Below are 11707 nucleotides of genomic sequence, written 5' to 3' on the forward strand. Positions count from 1 at the left end.
TCCATAAACTCCCTCTTTGAGGCTGTGCAGCCAGATGTAGTGGTTCCTCAGAGCTCCCCACCAGCTCTACTTTCTCCACCTACCCCAGTGCTTCAAAATGAGGTTAAAAGTGGCTGCTTCCTTAAACTTCTGGCTGTAGCCTCGAGATCTTGGGTTTTCCAGCTCCTTCCACTTTCTTGTAAACTTGATTCCCATAGCAAACCCATTATTATCATAATAGTGTAGTATCTCTGTTTTGCTGATCAAACTCAGAATGAGACAGCTTATATACTCATTTACTGCCTGGGCGGTGCTTGATTATCTAGAGGAGGGGTTGGAAAACTTTCTCGTAAATCACAATAGTAAATATCAGAGCCTTTGTGGGTCCACTGGTCTCTGCTGCAACTCCTCAACTTCGCCATGCAACAGCATGAGAGCAGCCAGAGACAATACATAATGAGCGAATGTGCCCGTGGTCCAATAAAACCTCACGTATGGGTACTGATAGTTGAATTTTATATAATTCTTATGTGTCACGAAAACCTTTTTTTCTACCATTTATAAATCTAAAACCCATTCTTAGCTCATGGGCTGTACAGAAACAAATGACAAGGTCTTTCGGGCTGTAGTTTGCCAACCCCCGATCCAGAGGACGACTGATAGAGTCAATCCAGATGTGCACATAAATCTTCGCCTGCCACTCACTACATGATGTTGGGTGATAGGCTTAATCTCTGAGCCTCGCTTTTACAATGGGGACGTTTACACTGACATTGTAGGATAGGGTTGTTGTGAAGACTAAGCAGGGTAATGTATGCAGAGTCTTTAGTTGGCTGCTGGGCACACAGTCCATGCTCATCATTCGCCATCATTACAGTGGTTTGTGGTACTCACAGTTCATTCATGCAGTTAAAGGGGAACTGACAGGTTTTGCAGCCATTGGAACTTCCCCAGGCAAGGTCAAATGATGTGTAGGCAAAGAACAATCGGAGAACTCCTAAAGCTTTGCAAGTTATCCACCATAATTGAATTAAATGTAAGCATGTTGATAGAGTGCTGTCCGTAATCCACTTACCGATGGGAATGTTACTAGTGATTCTTTCCACTGCACAGTGGGGACTAGCTAGCCACAGGGACATGGGGATTGGAAGGGTGGAAGAAACAGAAGAGATGGAGAATTTTAACTTCATTATATGATTGTGTGTAAGTGGTAAGATTGTGGGAGATATTTAATTTCTTCGTGTGTTAATTTCTCTTCAAATAAACTGTTAAAATTATGCTGCGGAAGAGTACTTAAAAAATAGAAATACTTTCCTAACAGATTGAGTAAATACCATGTTACAAAATATGTAAACCCATTTAAAAATATTTTAAAAACATTCCAAAGTATTCAGAGCAGTTTGCCTACTACTTATCTTTCAGTTTTCATCTCAAATGTCACCTCTCATAAGACAGCTAAAGTATCTAAAACAGCTACCAACCTCCATGCCTCATTACTGTGTCTCATTGCCCTATTTTCTTTTCTTTGTAGCACTTAATATTGTCGGACAAAAGTCGTTTGTTTACCTGCTTATTGTCCACTTTCCTTTCACTAGAACGTGAGTTTTCTGGGAGGCACCCTCCTTGCCTCCCTGAAACTTAGAATGGCATTCTTTTGACTGATAGCTTGCCCCCTCCTTTCCTGGACAAGGAAAAAAGTGAAGCATCAGTGTTCTAGAAAGTCAGGCTGCTGTTGCAGCTGCTGCTGGGCTGGCAGTCTTCTCGGTGCCTGATTGTATTCATTTTTTACCACTGCTAACTTTTAAGGAGGAGGAAACAGCTGGAAAATTGTCTTGGCCACAGAAAAGAAAAAAGCACTTACACAGATGGTACTGTTGGGTAACAACATCTGGAGACAAAAATCTGGCTGACAACAGGGTAATTGTCACAATATTTAAAGACTGCCCAGGTTGTTCATTTCACGTTCTGTCTTCATCCCTGTTGAATTTATGATTTGGTCAGCAGGGCTTTCCTGTGTGCATATAGAGACCACGGGTTCCTTTTATCCACTGGAAATGAGCGTTGGCGTCAGTGCTTAGGTAGGACGTGCTTAGGTCTGCACGTCCAGAATGGGCGTTTGCCTGAAAAGCCTTTTGAAAATCCCCACACCTTCCGAAGGAAAACGCTTTTAAGATATTAGGCTTCAGTGAGTATTATTAGCAACGGACTTTCTGGAAGCCCTAATCTGCTTTACTTTTGAAGGAGTATATCTTATTATCTTTCACATCATCTCCAGATGTCCTGTTAATATCCTGGAAATGAGGCAGAATGGTGAAAAACACAAAACGTTTCGCCTGGGAAGGCTTTGCCTTGCTGACCAATTCGTTTGGTTGCTAACCTAGGAGAAGGAAGACTGTCCCAAATTAAGCGCTTAAGATAGATTAGCTCATAGGTATTAGATGAGTCCTAGCTGCTTTTCAGCAGAAGACACACCATTTATTTATTTATTTATTTATTTATTTATTTATTTATTTATTTATTTAACAAATATATGAAGAGATTTATTGCAAGGAATTGGCATTTGCAGTTTGGGAGCTTGCTAAGCAAGTCCAAGATGCATAGGGCAGACCAGAACTCACAGGCACAGGCTGAAGCTGTTGTCCACTGGTAGAATTTGTTGTCTCACATTTTACTATGAGCAACAAGATGAAATCAGGTCACACCTTCAACACTTTCTTTGGAAATGTCCTCAGGCGAAGAGCCAAGTTCATTGTCTTCAAGTTATTTCCACATAACTTGTAGGACACAGTTTCGCCAATCTCTCCACTAACCTATAACAAGGATCCACCTTACTCTGGTTTATGATAACTAGAGACACACAATTTATTATTACATTTTGACCTTCACACATTTTGGGGATGTTGATGCTTCTCTAGGGTCTATAACCTTATTAGTGTTTTTGCTCGGATAAAATGGGTCTACATTTTGTCTGCTCTTTCTTCAAAATGAGAAATATCTTCTGAAATCTCAAAGCCATTCTTGTCCCGGGAGAGAGCTGGTCTTCTATCATGAGGAAAGTGTGTGGGAAGTTGATCTTTTAAGGCTGACTAATGAGACCGGTTTAGACCTTTTTTTTTTTTTTTTTTTTTTTTTTTTTTTTTTTTTTTACTTTATGACCACAGCAAGCAAGACAGAGTTATTGTAATATTTCTGGGAAAAATCTTAAATTTACAGAATATTCTAGCTCCCAAAGCTTAGCAAATGATGTTTCCCTCTCAGATTAGATTTAGTTAAGTAAGCAGCACTTTAAGAACAAAGTCTAGGGTCAGACTAACTGAGCCTAAAGTAGTCTCACTTTGTATGGCTTTATTTTATGGTCTCATCACCCACAAAGCTGCTTTTCTCATATTAAGAAGTATGACTTAAAAAGGTTGTGGCATTTTGTTATAAATTTTCCTACAGGAATTTACCTTTCTTTACAGACATCTTTGAAGCTGCATGTTTCTTGCCAATCCCCATTTTTCTAACTTGATACATCAAAAGCTGAAATCCTGAGAAACCCAGTTTGTAAAACCTCATGGTCCAGAGTCTCAAACCTGATTTTTGGAGTTCTTGGCTCTGGGGTCAACCCATTTTCCCTACCTCAATAGGCAGCAGTATTTTAGTATGTCTCCCTCTTTTCTCTGAATACTCTTAAGAATAGTTTCCCCTTGAAAAATATGAAGTCAAAAATGTGTGTGTCCCACTTTAAGATTTCTCATATAAAAAAAACCCCTCAACTCAATTTTTCCATTTCTAACACTCTGTCATTCAAAATGGCATTTCCTTTTATTTTAACGTAAATAATGATGGAGGGATGCTTTAAAAATGCCAAGAACTCAACGAAGTTTGATAAGGCTTATAGGAAAGTGAAGAACTAGAATCAAAAGCACTTGAGTAAAACTGAGAGTCACTCAAGCCTGGTCCATCTATGAACTGGGGACCAGTTGAGTCTACAACTTGGTAACAAGGAAGCTGGCCAATGCCTGTGACATTTGGGAAAATGGAACATGAAACCTTAATCACTTATGCATGTGGGGTCCCAATTCCTTTTTTTATGAGTCATGTGAGAACTCTTAGCTGAATAATTTGCTTATAAAATGATCAGACATTGGGGAAACTGTTGGATGAAGATAGAGACAAGCATAAAACTTCCACATAAAGAAACTCCTCAGCCCAGGTCATGTGGGAACCTCTTGCTCAACAATTTCTACTTCCATATTTGCAAGTTACAAATTATAAGAATCAGCAAATCTGACAAATTGCAAATCTCACACCTCAATAGCTATCAATTATAGAAGAATAAAAGAATGAATATTATGAAAAAAACAAAAAAGAATTTGGAAAAAATAGACCATTTTAGAAATGGGAAATATACCCTTTGAAATAACTTCCATGGGTAGTTTTCATAGAAGTCTGTATAGAGCTGAAAATGGAATTAGGTGATGTATCTCGGAAGTCACTCAGAAGACAGCACAGAGAGGGAAAGGAATGGAAAACATGAAGGAGAAGCTTGGAGATATTGAGAATAATATGACATATTTGTGTATAATAACACAAAAACAATACAAGTAATGTCAGAGAGGGAATTTTTGAAGTCATAATGGTAGAGGACTTCTCAGAATTAAGAAAAATTCAATTCGTTTTGAGATCAAAGTAGGCTTACAGTTCTCAAATAGGATAACAGTTTTATACCCAGATATATCATAATGGAAATGTAAAACTGCAAAGACAGAAAGAATTTTAAAAACCCTCACAAAGACATCACCTGTGAAATTCCAATAATCAGACTAAAAACAAACAAAAAAAAACCCTTTTCAACATTAAAGATGTATTCCATAAGACCACAAAGTAGGTTCTGGGTTATGAAGGAGAATAATGTCTGTCTACAACTCTGTATGCAGCTAAATCATCACTAAAGAGTGAGGGTAAAATGACATTTTCAAACTATAAAGATTGCCAAGATATTACCTTAGACCTTTTCTGGATCAAAACAAAATAGATGACAAAAACTAGTAATGGATGTATTTTGCTAAGAAGGAAATTAAACCCAGAAGAAGCCATATAATGCAAGAAGGGTGAAAAAGACATTGGTAAACATGTTGGAAATACTAAATAAATATTATCTATAAAAATAATGACATTTGAAAAAAAAGGAGACTCAAACTCCTAAGCAACAATGTGAATGATAGGAGCAGGAGTTCAGAGTTACAGCACTCTAATTTTTTTGTTTTGTTTGGAAGAGTGTGGAGATATTAACATAAAGTCTACATAGATAAGCATATTGAGAAATTAAGAATAGTAATTGAAATGATAGAAATAGAATATATAGGCTTTCATTAGAGGAAGAATTAGAATAAGATGGTAGGACAGAAACAACACCATTTACAGTATGCCTCCAGAGGTGAAGTGATATGAAGCCCACAGAAGTATACTTAATGAAGTAATGTTGCCCCAAAGTGTTGAACCTATGTGCACGTAGGCCTTAGAGATAATTTCCAGTTTACAGGAAACACAGGGACAGAAAAACTAGTTAAATGACATAACAGTGAGGATGAAGCAAACAGAATGTAGGGCCTTCTATGGGAAAACTGACCTGGGTCTTGGAGAAAGATAGGCATGAAAAGAAAAAAAAAAAGAAAAAGAAAAAAAGGAAAAGATTACTCTAGATTAAAAAGCCACAACCAAAAATAATGCCTAATACGTGAATTTTGTTTAGATTCTCATTTGAACAAATTGTAAACAACAACAACAACAAAAATACAACAACAACAACAAGAGCCATTTTAGACTCTTGGTAAATTTGATGCTAAATTGGAATCAGATAACACCAAGGAATTAGTGTTAATTTTATTCGAAGTGCAAGTGACAGGGTAGATATGTAAGAAAATGCTTGTATTTTTGGAGACACCTTGCAAGTATGCAAAGGTAAAATGACATGAGGTGTGGAATTTTTCTATAAAATACTATAGCAAAAAAAAAAAAAAATAGATAAAGCAAGTGTGGGCAAAGTCTTGCTGACTGTTGAATTTGCATTATGGCCATAATGGGATTAATTATCTCAGGCTCTATACTCTTGTGCATGTGTGAATAATTTTATCATATTTAAAATAACATTTTAATTCAGAAAGTTTGAAAATGAAGGAATGGAAAATTATATACTAGGTAAATACTAATACAAGAGCCAGTTTAGAGAGAATTGTGGCGTTGAGTGAAATGGGAGAAGGGGGTCAAGAGGTCTGAACTTCTGGTCATAAAATAAATAAATCATTGGGATGTGATGTACAGCATGGGACTATAGTTAATAATATTGTACTGCATATTATGTAACTTTATATGGTGATAGGGGAAACTAGACGTATGGTGATCATTTTGCAGTGTTTACACATATCACATCATTTTGTTATATCCATGAAACTAATATAATCATATGTCAATTATACCTCAATCAAGGGAAAAAAAGGAGATACCAGCTTCTTAATTTTACCTTTGAACTGGAAATGTATGAAATTAAACCAAGTGATTTGAGATTTTGAATTTTTAGGAAAAAATTTATTTTAAATAAATTTATGTGTTATCAAAAAAGAGCCAGTTTAACAATTTTTATATCATATAAAATGTAATGTGGGCCACTTGGTGGCTCAGTCAGTTAAGCATCTGACTCGGTTTTGGCTCAGGTCATGATCTCGTGGTTCTTGAGATTGAGCCCTGCATTGGGCTCTGCATTGACAGTGTGGGTCCTGCTTGACATTCTCTCTCCATCTCTCCCTCCCCATCTCCCACTAGCATTATTTCTCTCTCCCTCAAAATAAAGAAACATTTAAAAATGTATATAAAAAATGCTAATAATGATAGAGATATTATCTAATGATAACAATTGACTGAAGAAGCTATAACCATCATGAATCTGTATGCACTAAACAATGTCGCCTCCAAACATATAAAACAACAAATGGCAGAACTATAAGAATAAATGGGAAATTCTGTTCCCCAAAGGAAGGTTGTAACACACGCATTTCTGAAACTTACAAGTCACAGAGATAAAAGCATTATGAATGATATTTAAGATTTTAGTAACAGATTTAACAAACTGCTAACAGAGATATATGATTTCTATCCCCAACATGTGTGTGTATATGTGTATAAAAGTTATGTATATATTACTTATAGTATACACAGGGTATAATTATAAAAATTGGCTACAAAGTAAGTCTAAATGACACTCTAAGTATCATATATACCATGATCCTTGAACACAAAGTAATAAAATTGGAAATAATAGAAAGACAATAGAAATATATGTATTTCAGCACTAAACTACACTTGTAAATATTCATGCATTTGTAAAATTGCAGTGGGAAAACAAATATTTAGAATGAAATAAAAATACAAATTACATATCAAAACTTGTGGGATATAGCTAAAGAAATAATTGAAATGATTAACAAAAACTCAAAGCTCAATATTTGAAATACTCATGCATTTGATAAAAGGCAATAAAGCATAAATTAACAACTTTAGAAATAAAAAAGAGCATAGCTAGAGATAATGTAGTTATATAATAAACGATGAACAAATTAGGCATTTTGTGCCAGGTTTCTGATAACTACCAGGCAGTACATAATGCTGTCAAGATGGATTCAAGGGAAATAAAGCCAGATTTATCAAATGACTATGAAAGAGACTGAATTTGGAGAATACATCTCCTTTTCCCAGCTTTGTGTAAAGGTACCAACCACAGAGGGTTTTATTTGATCAGACCTTTAAGAATAATCCCCTTCTAATTTAATTGTTTCAGAGGAAAAGCTTTTCAACTAATTTTAGACTCACATCAAAATTGGACAGACTGTGTACAAACAAGAGAAGCTGATTTACAAAGAGATAAAAAACCTTTCAGATACCAATAAATCATATCTAGAAGTATATAAAACATATCTTGACCAAATAGAGTTTATCCCAAGAATGCAAGATAGCTTAACTGTAGAAAATCCATCAATGGTACACCACAACAATACATTGAAGGAGAAAAACCTATGATCATCTTCAAAGATCCTGACAAAATTTATAAATATTCATGATTAAAAATTCTCAGCAGGGGTGCCTGAGTGGCTCAGTCGGTTAAGCATCTGACTTTGGCTCAGGTCATGATCTCGCATTCGGTGAGTTTGAGCCCTGCACTGGGCTCTGTGCTGACAGCTTGGAGTCTGGAACCTGCTTCAGATCTGTGCCTCCCTCTCTCTCTCTGCCCCTCCCCTGCTCATGCTCTGTCTCTCTCTGTCTCTCAAAAGTAAATAAATGTTAAAAATTAAAAACAAAAAATCTCAGCAACTAGGAAGAAGTTTATTTACTTGAGAAAATATAAAAAATCTAAACACATAAAAACATCATAATTCAAGTAATTTAAAAGAATTTCCATTAAAATCAAGAACAAAATAAAGATGCATCTGTAATTATTACTATTCACCAGTGTCCTGGTAGTCCTATCCAATGCAATAGAATAAGAAAAAGAAATTGGCAGTGTAAGATTTGGAAAGGAAGAGAGAAAATTATCATATATGCAACTGATAAATTGTTGGTTAGAAAATCTAGCAGGATATATTCACAAGATGTTGAAACTAAATAAAGTTTAGCAAATTTCCTGGATCCAGATTAATATTTTAAAATCAACAGCCTTCTAATACTCCAGGAATAACCAACTCAAAAGTGTAATTAAATTTTAAAATGACCCTAGTCATAATAGCATGAAGACTAGGAATATTTTTTAGTAATATTGGGCAAGATCTTTAGGGAGAAAAGTATATAATCTATTTATAGTTGTGGGTTCATTCCCAGGTTTTGTGTTCTGTTCTATTGATCTAAATGTCTATTTTTGTGCCAGTACCATACTGTTTTGATTACTACATCTTTGTAATACAATGAGGTCTGGAATCGTGATACCTATAGTTTTGTGCAGTGTTGGGAACAATATTTTAATCAGAACTTAAAAAGACAGAAATCAGAAGGGAAATATTGATACATTTGACTAGGTTGAAACTTTAAAAATATATATGACTAAAGATAACATAAACAATTTAAAAGCAAAACTAGACTAGAAGAGTATATATATCTGAAAAAGGAAACACTTCCAGAATTCATAAAGAACTCCAAGAATAAGAAAAAAGAAATTGCTGAAGGATGTGAATCTTACAGATGAATTTTAAAAACTTGGTTTTGAACAAAAAGAGCAAGGTACAGAATGACAACTTGTAATGTTAGTTGTATAAAATTAAAATAATCCCCCAAACTTATATATCGTTCAAATGATTCACATATTATTGAAAGCATAAACTTGTGGACTTAATAGCTAGCTACTCATCTACTTCAGAAGAGCAGTGTTTTGGGGGAAAGGAGCTAAGGAAATAAATCTAGGTAGAGTCACAAGGCATAATTCAACTGAATTCATAAATTTTAATCTGGAAAAGATGAAAGATTGAAGCAAAAAAGAAAGAAAATTGAAAACTGGCACTGCTTCTGAGTTAATAAAATGTTAATGTGTGGCTACATTCGAAAAGTAACAATACAAAGGCAGCTTTCACATCTTTGATTCTGAAACTCTAACTGAAGCCACATCTCAAAACTAGCCAGGGGACTTGTAACCTACAGAACATGGGTTGCTTATTTCTCTTGGCTCAGATCTCTACCTCTGAGAACTACTTCTGAACTTCTCTTTGTTGGGGCTAACCCAGCCTGTATAGTTATCATAAAACAAGGGCAAAAGGTGGGAGTGTCTCTTATTAGTAGTCATGAGTGTGTGAAGCCAGAGAATCTATATCAATAGTATTAAAATTCAACTATATGAATGGTGTTATGGAATTGAACAGTGCACAGTATGTGCAACTGTGCTCTATAGCATTGTATTAGAGTGATATAGCGTCAGAATTCAAAGAGAATGTTCAAACCTATTATACACCAAACAAGGAAAGCCTGGGATGGGTATAGAGAGCCAAAGAAGTTTTCCAGTAGCAAGAAGTAACAGCTGGTGGTGGGAGTTTAAGATGGGTTCCCAAAGACTACTGGATTTCAGTTCTGTCTCTACCTAGTGGCATGGCGCAAGGGACCGGATCCATTTACAGGGTCTAGAATAGATGAATACCTCTTCCTCGTGGCTGTCTATCCTGTGCGGTGGGAGCAGGGATGACATTTTTCCAAGTGTACTTAGTTACAGGACTTAAAGGATTTAAACCACTCTAACATAGAGTCAGAAGGCAGTTTTCTTCGCTGATGCTTCCAGCTGACATCCACTCTGGAACTAATGGTGATGTCTGAAAGACTCTAGTATTTCTTTCCTGACGTTCTTGGAGGTATCATCTAACACGGGCAGGGCCAAATGCTGGTCTGAGGGGTGCAGGCTTTTGTTAGGTAGGAGGAGGTGCAGCAGGGTTTGGTGAGAGATGAAAGTGGGGCGGGTGAAGTGGTCATCTGAGCTGGAAAGCAATGTGTTTGCCGTCTTAAGCTACCTGAAACAGCTACAGCCCAGGGTGTGGTGTGATGGTCTCACCTGGATGGGAACTCTTAGCCCTGGTCGCCACATCCCTTCAACTATCCTTGGAGCGCCTGCAGGGCAGTATTCAGGCCATCGCCAGTATTTGGGTGGGGCCCTCTTTGGGGGTGTGCAACCACATGTACTTTTAAGCTAGAAATCATTTTATTTTGCTTGGCTATGACGGAAGAAACTTCAACGGGCTGGTGGTTGGGTTGGGACGGGGAAGATCTGCCTCAAGGACACTCTATTTTTCATTCCCAGGAAAAGTCTTGGGTGGAATCAGTCTCTGACGAGGTGCATGCAGAGTTTTTGACTTCCCACCCCCTCCTTCCCACTCTGGGCAGGCCTAGACCTGTAGGGTGGTGGGAATGGAGGAAGAACAGTCTTAGCCCTGGCTTCGGGCACCGACTGAATGAGTACCTGGCTTTTCTAGATCTTGCTCTTAATTTTAAGGATTTCCCCTTAAGCATTGAGCCTGGCAGAGAACTAGGGAAACATTGAGAGTAAATCACTGTATGACCTACTGCTTGACTCTGACACCAATCAGACTCAACAGAAGCAGGACCCGAAGCCCTTCTTAGCCGCAGGTGCAAGGGAACCTTTCTATATTCAAGTCAGGATCCTTCTCCATTTCGACATCATCCTTGGTCTGGTAGCATAAACTCCTCCAAGACCTTCCTCCAAATCTTGGGAAGCTAACTGTGTGGGCCTGCCTCTAAAAACTCTCTTTATCTGTATGTTTTTCTGTTACACCGCCATTACCATAAGGTGAGGCTGCTGTTGTTACGACAACTGGAAATGGGATATACCTAGAGCTCTTTGTCAGGTTGTTGTCTTGTGGTTAAGGAGATACTCCTTTCTTCCTCTATCTTGTCTCTTCTACCACCAGATCTGGCCCACTTAATCAGTTTCTCCTAAGTTTAGTAAGTGAACTCCTATTTCTTTTTGGTAGACTTACGCCCTTTCTCAGATTCTCTCTCTGATCAAAACTCCACCCTTACAACATCTACCCACCCTTTAAAAGTTTTCCTAAATTTTGTTGTGTGAAAGGATCCTATGCGTAATTTTTCCCCATCTGTTTTTCTTGTTTCGTCTTTCTTTTGTATTACTTAGCTGCTTAAAAACATTACTATCACAGGAATAGCCACATTTCCTATTAACAAAACTCCCCACACTCAACCATGTAAA

The sequence above is a fragment of the Panthera tigris genome, chromosome C2, assembly GCF_018350195.1.
Source record: "Panthera tigris isolate Pti1 chromosome C2, P.tigris_Pti1_mat1.1, whole genome shotgun sequence".
In the NCBI taxonomy this organism is placed as follows: Eukaryota; Metazoa; Chordata; class Mammalia; order Carnivora; family Felidae; genus Panthera; species Panthera tigris.